Raw genomic sequence first — 10,951 nt, 5'->3', positions numbered from 1 at the left:
TGCTACGGCATGGGAGTTCGAATAAACAACAGCAAGGTTAAGGGGGTGATTGTTAGAATTAACCTTGCTGTTTTTTGGTTTTTCATCATATTTATTTAGCAGTGTCATGCATGTTGTCACGTTCGACCTACCTGGCTGTGGGCATGTACTCACGTAGAGAAGAGATCACGCGTGTATAAGCAAGTCAGTAGTGTATCCCGTTGAGTTTGTTAGTAGTTTGCATGGATAGGCTAGCTGCATGCGTCTAGTTCCGTGGAGTCCAAGCGGCCGAGTTGTGTAGCAGAAAGAGGTGGAGAAAGAAGCGGGAAAAATCAGTTGTGGCATGCGCCGGCTGCGTGAACTCTTAGTTGATCTGCAGAAAACTTGGAAGTGACTCAATCTAGACGTGGGTTAGTTGAGTAGTAACCGGGTCAGACAGTTGTGGCCTGTGCGTGTGTGTGCATGGAGTTAGTGGGTGAGTGGCTGCGTTTTAGCCGTGTGCTTCCGGCTATTTAAGTTGAACAAGTGAATGTAAAAGGTGTGGCCATGAGGGCTGGGCAAAACAATGTAGTGTATGTGTTTCTCACCGGGAGTAGAAAGCAAAGCTAGTCTCTCTCCACGGTGAGGTGTGTGTGTATGTGTGGGTTTCTGAGTTTTTCCCACCATGTGCATTCGTGTGTTCTTGAGAGAAGAACAAAGCAATAGAGAAGAGAGAGTTGAGTTGTGTGAGATAGAGGAAGAAGAAGAGCGGCGCTGCACTGCGAGGAGGCGGCGCCAACAATTGGCATCAGAGCCATGTCGATCCGAGGTGACGGTGGCGGCGCGGCGGACTCCATGTGAAGGGGACGTCAGCGCCGCAAGGTGGACATCGTTGGCGGCGTGATGCTGCTAGTGGGTGCGTGTGTGAGTCCTGTACTTGGCTATTTAAGTTGAACAAGTGAATGTAAAAGGTGTGGCCATGAGGGCTGGGAAAAACAATGTAGTGTATGTGTTTCTCACCGGGAGTAGAAAGCAAAGCTAGTCTCTCTCCACGGTGAGGTGTGTGTGTATGTGTGGGTTTCTGAGTTTTTCCCACCATGTGCATTCGTGTGTTCTTGAGAGAAGAACAAAGCAACAGAGAAGAGAGAGTTGAGTTGTGTGAGATAGAGGAAGAAGAAGAGCGGCGCTACACTGCGAGGAGGCAGCGCCAACAGAGGTGACATTGGAGTATCTAGGTGACATTAGGGTTTTGGTTGATTTGTGTCTTAAGGTGTTATTCTAGTACGAACTCTAGGATAGATCAAATGGAAGGAATAGCTTCGTGTTATTTTACTACGGACTCTTGAATAGATCGATTAGAGAGAATAACTTTGAGGTGGTTTTGTACCCTACAATAGTCTCTTCGTTTGTTCTCCGCTATTAGTGACTTTGGAGTGACTCTTTGTTGCATGTTGAGGGATAGTTATATGATCCAATTATGTTATTATTGTTGAGGGAATTTGCACTAGTGAAAGTATGAATCCTAGGCCTTGTTTCCTAGCATTGCAATATTGTTTACGCTCACTTTTACCACTTGCTACCTTGCTATTTTTATATTTTCAGATTAGAACAACCTATATCTACCATCCATATTGCACTTGTATCACCATCTCTTCGCTGAACTAGTGCACCTATACAATTTACCATTGTATTGAGTGTATTGGGGACACAAGAGACTCTTTGTTATTTGGTTGCAGGGTTGCTTGAGAGAGACCATCTTCATCCTACGCCTCCCACGGATTGATAAACCTTAGGTCATCCACTTGAGGGAAATTTGCTACTGTCCTACAAACCTCTGCACTTGGAGGCCCAACAACGTCTACAAGAAGAAGGTTGTGTAGTAGACATCAAGCTCTTTTCTGGCGCCGTTGCCGGGGAGGTTAGCGCTTGAAGGTATATCTTTAGGTTTTGCAATAGAATCTTTTTGTTTCTTGTTTTATCACTAGTTTAGTCTATAAAAGAAAATTACAAAAAAATGGAATTAAGGTTGCCTCATATGCTTCATCTTTTAATGTCTTTCGTGAAAATAAGGATTCCGATGATTGTGCCAAAGTGTTAGAAGAAGAATGTATTAAAATGTTTGGCACTAAATCTTTGGATGATGAGCATGCTTGCAATGTTGTTAGTATGAATTCTTTGAATATCCATGCTGCTAATGATATGCAAAGCCACAAGCTTGGGGATGCTATGTTTGATGAAGATGATATTTTTTATCCCCCAAGTTTTGATGAGCAATTTTTTTTGATGATAGCATGCCTCCTATTTATGATGATTATATTGATGAAAGTGGGTTTGGAAGAGTGTCAACTTTAGGAAGTAATGGTCCCACTATTTTGGAGGGTGTTGAATCTTATTGTGATAATTATGAAAGTGGGTTTGGAGAGGTCATGACTTTAGTTAATGTTAATCCCACTGTTTTGGAAGAGTATCAACTTTGCATACATGTGGATCGTGTTAAGAATATGTTTTGTGATAGCTATATTGTTGAATTTGCTTATGATCCTACATGTAATTATTATGAGGGAGGAACATATGCTTGTAGGAATTGCAATAATATCAAGTTTCCTCTCTATGTGTTGAAAATCTTGAAGATTTGCTTGTTTTACCTTCCTATGCAAGTTGATTCTTGTTCCCACAAGTTGTTTGCTCACAAAATCCCTATGCATAGGAAGTGGGTTAGAATTAAATGTGCTAGTCATATTCTTCATGATGCTCTTTTTATGTGTTAATTCTTATCTTTTATGCCTAGCTAGGGGCGTTAAACGATAGCGCTTGTTGGGAGGCAACCCAAGTTTATTTTTGTTCTTGCTTTTTGTTCCGGTTTAGTAATAAATAAATCATCCACGTCTATTATGATTTTTTTATGTTTTAATTAGTGTTTGTGCCAAGTAGAACCTTTGGGAAGACTTGGGTGAAGTCTTTACGATCTTGCTGTAAAAACAGAAACTTTTGTGCTCACGAGATTAGCTGCCATGTTTTACTGGAGAGTGCAATTAGGTTGGTTCTTTTTGAAGACGATTAATAGAAAAATTACTCAGGTCCACCAATTTATTTCAGAATTTTTGGAGTTATAGAAGTATTTGAACCTCCAGATTGCTATAGACTGTTCTGTTTTTGACAGATTCTGTTTTCTATGTGTTGTTTCCTTATTTTGATGAATCTATGAGTAGTATCGGAGGGTATAAACCATATAAAAGTTGTAATAAAGTAGATATTACACCAATATGAATTTAGAATGAGTTCGCAACAGTACCAAAAGTGGTGATTTATTTTCTTATACTAACGGAGCTTACAAATTTTCAGTTGAGTTTTGTGTTGTGAAGTTTTCAAGTTTTGGGTAAAGATTCGATGGACTATGGAATAAGGAGTGGCAAGAGCCTAATCTTGGGGATGCCCAAGGCACCCCAAGGTAATATTCAAGGAAAACCAAGAGCCTAAGCTTGGGGATGCCCCGGATGGCATCCCCTCTTTCGTCTGCGTTCATCGGTAACTTTACTTGAAACTATATTTTTATTCACCACATGATATGTGTTTTGCTTGGAGCGTCTTTTATGATTTGAGTCTTTGCTTTCTAGTTTACCACAATCATCCTTGCTGTACATACCTTTTGGGAGAGACACACATGAATCGGAATTTATTAGAATACTCGATGTGCTTCACTTATATCTTTTGAGCTAGATAATTTTGCGCTAGTGCTTCACTTATATCTTTTAGAGAACAGTGGTGGTTTTATTTTATAAAAATTATTGATATCTCATGCTTCACTTATATTATTTTGAGAATCCTTTAGAACAGCATGGTAGTTTACTTTGGCTATAAAATTAGTCCTAATATGATAGACATCCAAGACTGGTATAATAAAAACTTTCATAAAAGTGCATTGAATACTATGAGAAGTTTGATACTTGATGATTGTTTTGAGATATGAAGATGGTAATATTATATTCGTGCTACTTGAGTAGTTGTGAATTTGAGAAATATTTGTGTTGAAGTTTGCAAGTCCCGTAGCATGCACGTATGGTAACCGTTGTGTAACAAATTTGAAACATGAGGTATTCTTTGATTGTCATCCTTATGAGTGGCGGTCGGGGACGAGCGATGGTATTTTCCTACCAATCTATCACCCTAGGAGCATGCGCGTAATGCTCGGGTTTTTGATGACTTGTAGATTTTTGGAGTAAGTATGTGAGTTCTTTATGACTAATGTTGAGTCCATGGATTATACGCACTCTCACATTTCCATCATTGCTAGCCTCTTCGGTACCTTGCATTACCCTTTCTCACCTTGAGAGTTGGTGCAAACTTCGCCGGTGCATCCAAACCCCATGATATGATACGCTCTATCACACATAAACCTTCTTATATCTTCCTCAAAACAGCCACCATCCCTACCTATTATGGCATTTCCATAGCCATTCCGAGATATATTGCCATGCAACTTTGCACCGTTTCATTTATTATGACACGCTTCATCATTGTCATATTGCCTTGCATGATCATGTAGTTGACATCGTATTTGTGGCAAAGCCACCATGCATAATTTATCATACATGTCACTCTTGATTCATTGCCCATCCCGATACACCACCGGAGGTATTCATATAGAGTCATATTTTGTTCTAGTATCGAGTTGTAATCATTGAGTTGTAAATAAAAAGAAGTGTGATGATCATCATTAATAGAGCATTGTCCCCAAAAAAGAGAGAAATGCCAAATAAAAAAAGGGAAAGGCCCAAAAAAGGGAGAAAAGAAATAAAATGGGACAATGCTACTATCCTTTTTTTCCACACTTGTGCTTCAAAGTAGCACCATGATCTTCATGATAGAGAGTCTCTTATTTTGTCACTTTCATATACTAGTGGGAATTTTTCATTATAGAACTTGGCTTGTATATTCCAACAATGGGCTTCCTCAAATGCCCTAGGTCTTCGTGAGCAAGCAAGTTGGATGCACACCCACTTAGTTTCTTTTGTTGAGCTTTCGTACATTTATAGCTCTATTGCATACGTTGCATGACAATCCCTACTCCATGCATTACATCAATTAATGGACATCTCCCTAGACCGTTGATTAGCCACGTTAATGTGAGACTTTCTCTTTTTTTGTCTTCTTCGCACAACCCCCATCATTATATTCCATTCCACCCATAGTGCTATGTTCATGGCTCACACTCATGTATTTCGTGAAAGTTGAAAAAAGTTTGAGATTACTAAAGTATGAAACAATTGCTTGGCTTGTCATCAGGGTTGTGCATGATGAGAGCATTTTTGTGTGATGAAAATGAAGCATAGCCAAACTATATGGTTTTGTAGGGATAAGCTTTCTTTGGCCATGTTATTTTGAGAAGACACAATTGCTTAGTTAGTATGCTTGAAGTATTATTATTTTTATGTCAATATTAAACTTTTATCTTGAATCTTTTGGGTCTGAATATTCTTGCCACAATAGAGAAGATTACATTGATAATTATGTTAGGTAGCATTCCACATCAAAAATTCTGTTTTTATCATTTACCTACTCGAGGACGAGCAGGAATTAAGCTTGGGGATGCTTGATATGTCTCCAACGTATCTACAATTTTTGATTGTTCCATGCTATTATATTATCAACCTTGGATGTTTTATATGTATTTATATGATTTTTGGGAGTAACCTATTAACCTAGAACCCAGTGTCAGTTTCTGTTTTTCCTTGTTTTTGAGTATCACAGAAAAGGAAAACCAAACGAAGTCCAATTGACCTGAAATTTCACGGAGATTATTTTTGGACCAGAAGAAGCCCACGGAGTATCGGAGATGGGCCAGTAGAGTCCCGAGGCACCCACAAGGGTGGGGGGGGATGCACCCTACCCCTCTGGGCGCGCCCCCCTACCTCGTGGCCGCCTCGGGGACCCCCCCTGACTTGTTCCCGACACCAAAAATTCCTATAAATACTGAAACCTCCAGATAATAACCTAGATCGGGAGTTTCGCCGCCGCAAGCCTCTGTAGCCACCAAAAACCAATCTAGACCCATTCCGGCACCCTGCTGGAGGGGGGGAATCCCTCTCTGGTGGCCATCTTCATCATCCCGGCGCTCTCCATGAAGAGGAGGGAGTAGTTCACCCTCAGGGCTGAGGGTATGTACCGGTAGCTATGTGTTTGATCTCTCTCTCTCTCTCTCTCTCGTGTTCTTAATTTGGCACGATCTTGATGTATCGCAAGCTTTGCTATTATAGTTGGATCTTATGATGTTTCTCCCCCTCTACTATCTTGTAATGGATTGGGTTTTCCCTTTGAAGTTATCTTATTGGATTGAGTCTTTAAGGATTTGAAAACACTTGATGTATGTCTTGCCTGGGATACCCGTGGTGACAATGGGGTATTCTATTGATCCACTTGACGTATGTTTTGGTGATCAATTTGCGGGTTCCGTGACCTTGGGAATCTATGCATAGGGGTTGGCACACGTTTTCGTCTTGACTCTCCGATAGAAACTTTGGGGCCCTCTTTGAAGTTCTTTGTGTTGGTTGAATAGATGAATCTGAGATTGTGTGATGCATATCGTATAATCATACCCACGGATACTTGAGGTGACATTGGATTATCTAGGTGACATTAGGGTTTTGGTTGATTTGTTTCTTAAGGTGTTATTCTAGTACGAACTCTAGGATAGATCGAACGAAAGGAATAGCTTCGTGTTATTTTACTATGGACTCTTGAATAGATCGATCAGAAAGAATAACTTTGAGGTGGTTTTGTACCCTACAATAATCTCTTCGTTTGTTCTCCACTATTAGTGACTTTGGAGTGATTCTTTGTTGCATGTTGAGGGATAGTTATATGATCCAATTATGTTATTATTGTTGATGGAACTTGCACTAGTGAAACTATGAACCCTAGGCCTTGTTTCCTAGCATTGCAATACTGTTTACGCTCACTTTTACCACTTGCTACCTTACTGTTTTTATATTTTCAGATTACAAAAACCTATATCTACCATCCATATTGCACTTGTATCACCATCTCTTCGCCGAACTAGTGCACCTATACAATTTACCATTGTATTGAGTGTGTTGGGGACACAAGAGACTCTTTGTTATTTGGTTGCAGGGTTGCTTGAGAGAGACCATCTTCATCCTACGCCTCCCACGGATTGATAAACCTTAGGTCATCCACTTGAGGGAAATTTGCTACTGTCCTACAAACATCTACACTTGGAGGCCCAACAACGTCTACAAGAAGAAGGTTGTGTAGTAGACATCGACCATCAGACTTCATCTTGTGACGGTAGATCCACTTACCAGTAACGATGTTAGCATTGCGAGGTGGATCAACGAGGTCCCAAGTGTTGTTGGAGAGAAGAGCACCATACTCCTCAACCATAGCGGAATGCCAGTTTGGATCCTTGAGAGCACCACGATAAGTCTTCGGTATTGGAGATAAACCCTCAACATGAAGATCAAAAATCTTTTTCGGCTGCACAATACCCTGTTTGGCACGAGTGGCCATGGCGTGAGATGGTGGCGGTGGGAGGCCCCGTGGCCGGCGGGTCCGGGGTGGATCCACAGCAGCAGGAGCTGCGACAGCGTGGCCGGCGATGATGCTGCGGCAGTAGGAGAAGGACTCCCAGCAGGGCCGCCATTAAGCCCCCAGCAGGGCGCTCGGCAGAAGCCCGTTCCCCAGGCGATCAAGGCGATGTCGGTGGCGGCGATCGAGGCGAGGTCGGTGGCGGCAATCGTGGCGGCGACCGTGGGGTCGCATCCGGGGTTACCGTGCCTAGCACGGTGAACGACATCAACGACATCGGCTACTCAGTACCCTGCAAGAAATCATAAGTGTGCAGGGAAGGAGTAGGAGTTGACGAAGATGGAGTGGATGCAAATGGAAAGCTTGACTCATCGAACACTACATGGCGGGAGATGATGATCTTTTGGGTGGAAAGATCAAGGCAACGATAGCCATGATGCCGTGATGGGTACCCTAGAAACACGCATGGCACGGAGCGAGGCGCAAGTTTGTGCGGAGCAACAACGGTGGTGTTGGGGTAACATAGACATCCGAAAACCCGAAGACCAGCATATGCAGGATCCACGCCAAGTAAGGCACGAAAAGGAATGCGATCCGAGATTGCCTTGGAAGGTTGCCGATTATACAACCTAATGGTGGTGTGAAGAGCTTCGACCCAGAAACGAGGTGGCATGCTAGCTTGGATGAGGAGTGTACGAGTAATGTCATTGAGAGTATGAATAATGTGTTAGGCTTTACCATTCTATTGCGAAGTGTATGGACATGAAAAGCGGAGTGCAATTCCATGGTGCTGGGCAAACGAATGGAGGAGTGAATTATCGAACTCACGACCATTATCACACTGAATAGCCTGCAAGCGTGCACTAAACTGGGAGAGCGCTAAAGCATGAAGGAACGACAAGTGCAAGAAAGCTTCTGACTTAGACCGTAGAGGATAAACCCATGCATACCGAGTAAAATCATCGAGACAAACGAGATAATACTTAAAGCCAGAAATACTCTCAACAGGAGATGTCCACAAATCACAGTGAATTATCTGAAATGGAGTAGTGGTTACACGATTGGTGGAAGAAAAGGAAAGACAAACATGACGACCTAACTGACAAGCATGACACAAACTACTTTTATTCTTTTCCCTAGGGATGATCGAAGAACGAGCTAATGACTCCATGACGGGCCGCCCCGGATGCCCAAGCCGACGGTGCCAGAGTGCTGCATTGACGACGAGGAAGGCGTCTGGCTGGCTGGTAGAGGAAGGACAGATGGAGTAGAGAGCTCTGAAGCTATTGCATTTGAGAAGCTCGGTCGTGGTTAGGAGATCCCTCACAGAAAAAGCAAGAGGGTCAAATTCGACGGATACACGATTATCAATGGTGAACCGACGAACAGACAAAAGGTTTTTAACTATGTTAGGAGCCACTAAGACATTACGTAGGTAAAGAGGATGAGAGGTGGTGGAAATAGGAAGACGTGCATGCCCGGTACCGGTGATTGGAAGGGTGGAACTGTTACCGACAACGACAACACTACGAGAGGAGGAGGGGACATACACGGAGGTGAGCATACCGATATCGGACGCGAAGTGGGAGGAGGCGCCGGTGTCCATCACCCACTCCCTGGTGGGTGCTTGCAGCCCCATGGTCTGGAACTGATGCATGAGCGCGGCCTGGTCCCATGAAGCAGTTGTTGATGCCGGTGATGATGGAGCCGGACCGGTGAGTCTGTAGGAGGGCTGTCCAGGGGCGTAGCCATAACCGTAGGGGGCAATGCCGTACGGGCTCTAGGCGTAGAACGCATGCGGCGACGGCATGTGCCGGGGCGCGTAGCTGGGAGCCGGGGCGTAGGTGGGCGGCGCACGACCGAGCAGCCCCCCTGGCCATAGGGCCACATATGGATGGCACCATTCCGGGGATGCTGCAATGAGGGCCAGGAAGGAGTGGCAGCCGGCGGGGTCACGAGCGCCGGGATGATCTCCTTGGCGACTCCAGCGGCGACCTTCTTCTTCTTCCTTCCTTTTCCAGAGGCCTTGCCAGGGTTGCCAGCATTGTTGGTGAAGAGGGCCGTGTTCGAGTTGCGAGCGCGGCGATTTTTGCGCTTCATGTCCTGGAGCACGAGCAACGAGCGGCATTGCGCGAAGGTCATACCGGGCATGAGGGAGATCAGATCGGCGGCGGACTCGTATTGCTCGAAGAGGCTGTTGAGGCAGTGAACCACCATCTCGGCATCATCAACGGGGCGCCAAGATCCGCAAGTCCATCGGAGAGGGACTTGACCTTCTGAAGATAGTCGGTCATGCTCATCTCTCCCATCTTGACATCGCCGAGCTCGGCCGTGAGGTGGAGCTGACTATTGATCTTGTAGTCGTTGAAGAGAACGTTGATGCTGTTCCAGAGATCGACGGTGAGGGGATCATCACCGGGCGTCATGACGGCATCGAGGATGTTGAGCGAGACAGACCCATAGAGCCAAGAGACGATGGTGGCGTCGAGGAGAGACCACTCCGGGTTCGGCGCATCGGGGGCGTCGAAGTCGAGGTGATCCAGGAGTGCGTACTTGCGGCAGGCGGCGCGGAAGAGAGTGTGCCACTGACAGTGAACGCCGGTGTCAAGCGCGAGCTCGATGGGAACGTGTCCCTTAATGGAATGCAGGCCGATGGCTTGGGCATGCAGCGAGGTCAAGGAGAAAGATCCCGCGCTCGTCCTGGATCCATCGGCGGCGGTCGCGAGAGGCAGCTTGGCCTTGGCGGCCTCTGCCTCGGCGTCCTGGCGCTCCTTGGCCGCGGCCAGCGCCTGGTTCGTTGCGTCTGCATCGGGCTGCGACATGGAGACGGCGTTGCGGGGCGCGGCGGCGAGAGGGGTGGTGGCTTCGGTGGCAGAGGAAGGAGGAGGAGGGCGGCGCAGGCTAGGGTTAGGGTTTTAGGCTCTATACCATGTAAGATTAGGGAAACCACACGTTGTGGTGCCTTGTATTGATCAACATATAGAGCTTACAAGGCAGAGTTCGTATCGTACAATATACATGGACTGATATACAACCGTATATCTATATACAACAATACGGTTATATATTCTAACACTCAAAATAGCCTGATTTATTTCTCCAAGCACCTCCCATAAGCACCTTGCATTGTATAAGGCCTAAGAGGCTACGTCGGAACATGTACAGTGCGCATGCAACTGAACTAACCATTCAGTATATATGGTAGTATAAACCAAATACCGTATTGAATTATCGGTTGACCGAATTTTCGGTTTTCTAATTTTTGAGCCATTTTCGGCTAGCATTTTGTCTAACCGAAATATAAATAATACTGAAATATATTAACCGAAATTTCGGTTTATATCAAGAGTCTAGGCCTATTCCCCACTGAGATCTCCTGTTATTTTGGCTGCATAGACCATCCTCGGTATAAATTTGAGGCAGACGAGCCACGACGCTTCATTCAGGT

At 44.7% G+C, this 10,951-nt stretch overlaps 1 pseudogene; it reads right to left on the bottom strand.

The window, feature by feature from the left end:
* Positions 1 to 8,661: 8,661 nt before the first annotated feature.
* On the bottom strand, positions 8,662 to 10,325 carry LOC147961100 (uncharacterized; annotated as a pseudogene).
* Between the last annotated feature and the right edge of the window lie 626 nt (positions 10,326 to 10,951).

This window comes from Triticum urartu, chromosome 7A, assembly GCF_056163025.1.
Source record: "Triticum urartu cultivar PI428250 chromosome 7A, HENAU_Tu73, whole genome shotgun sequence".
Taxonomy (NCBI): domain Eukaryota; kingdom Viridiplantae; phylum Streptophyta; class Magnoliopsida; order Poales; family Poaceae; genus Triticum; species Triticum urartu.
The sequence above is the reverse complement of the archived record's forward strand: the minus strand, read 5'-3'. Positions and strand labels throughout refer to the sequence as shown.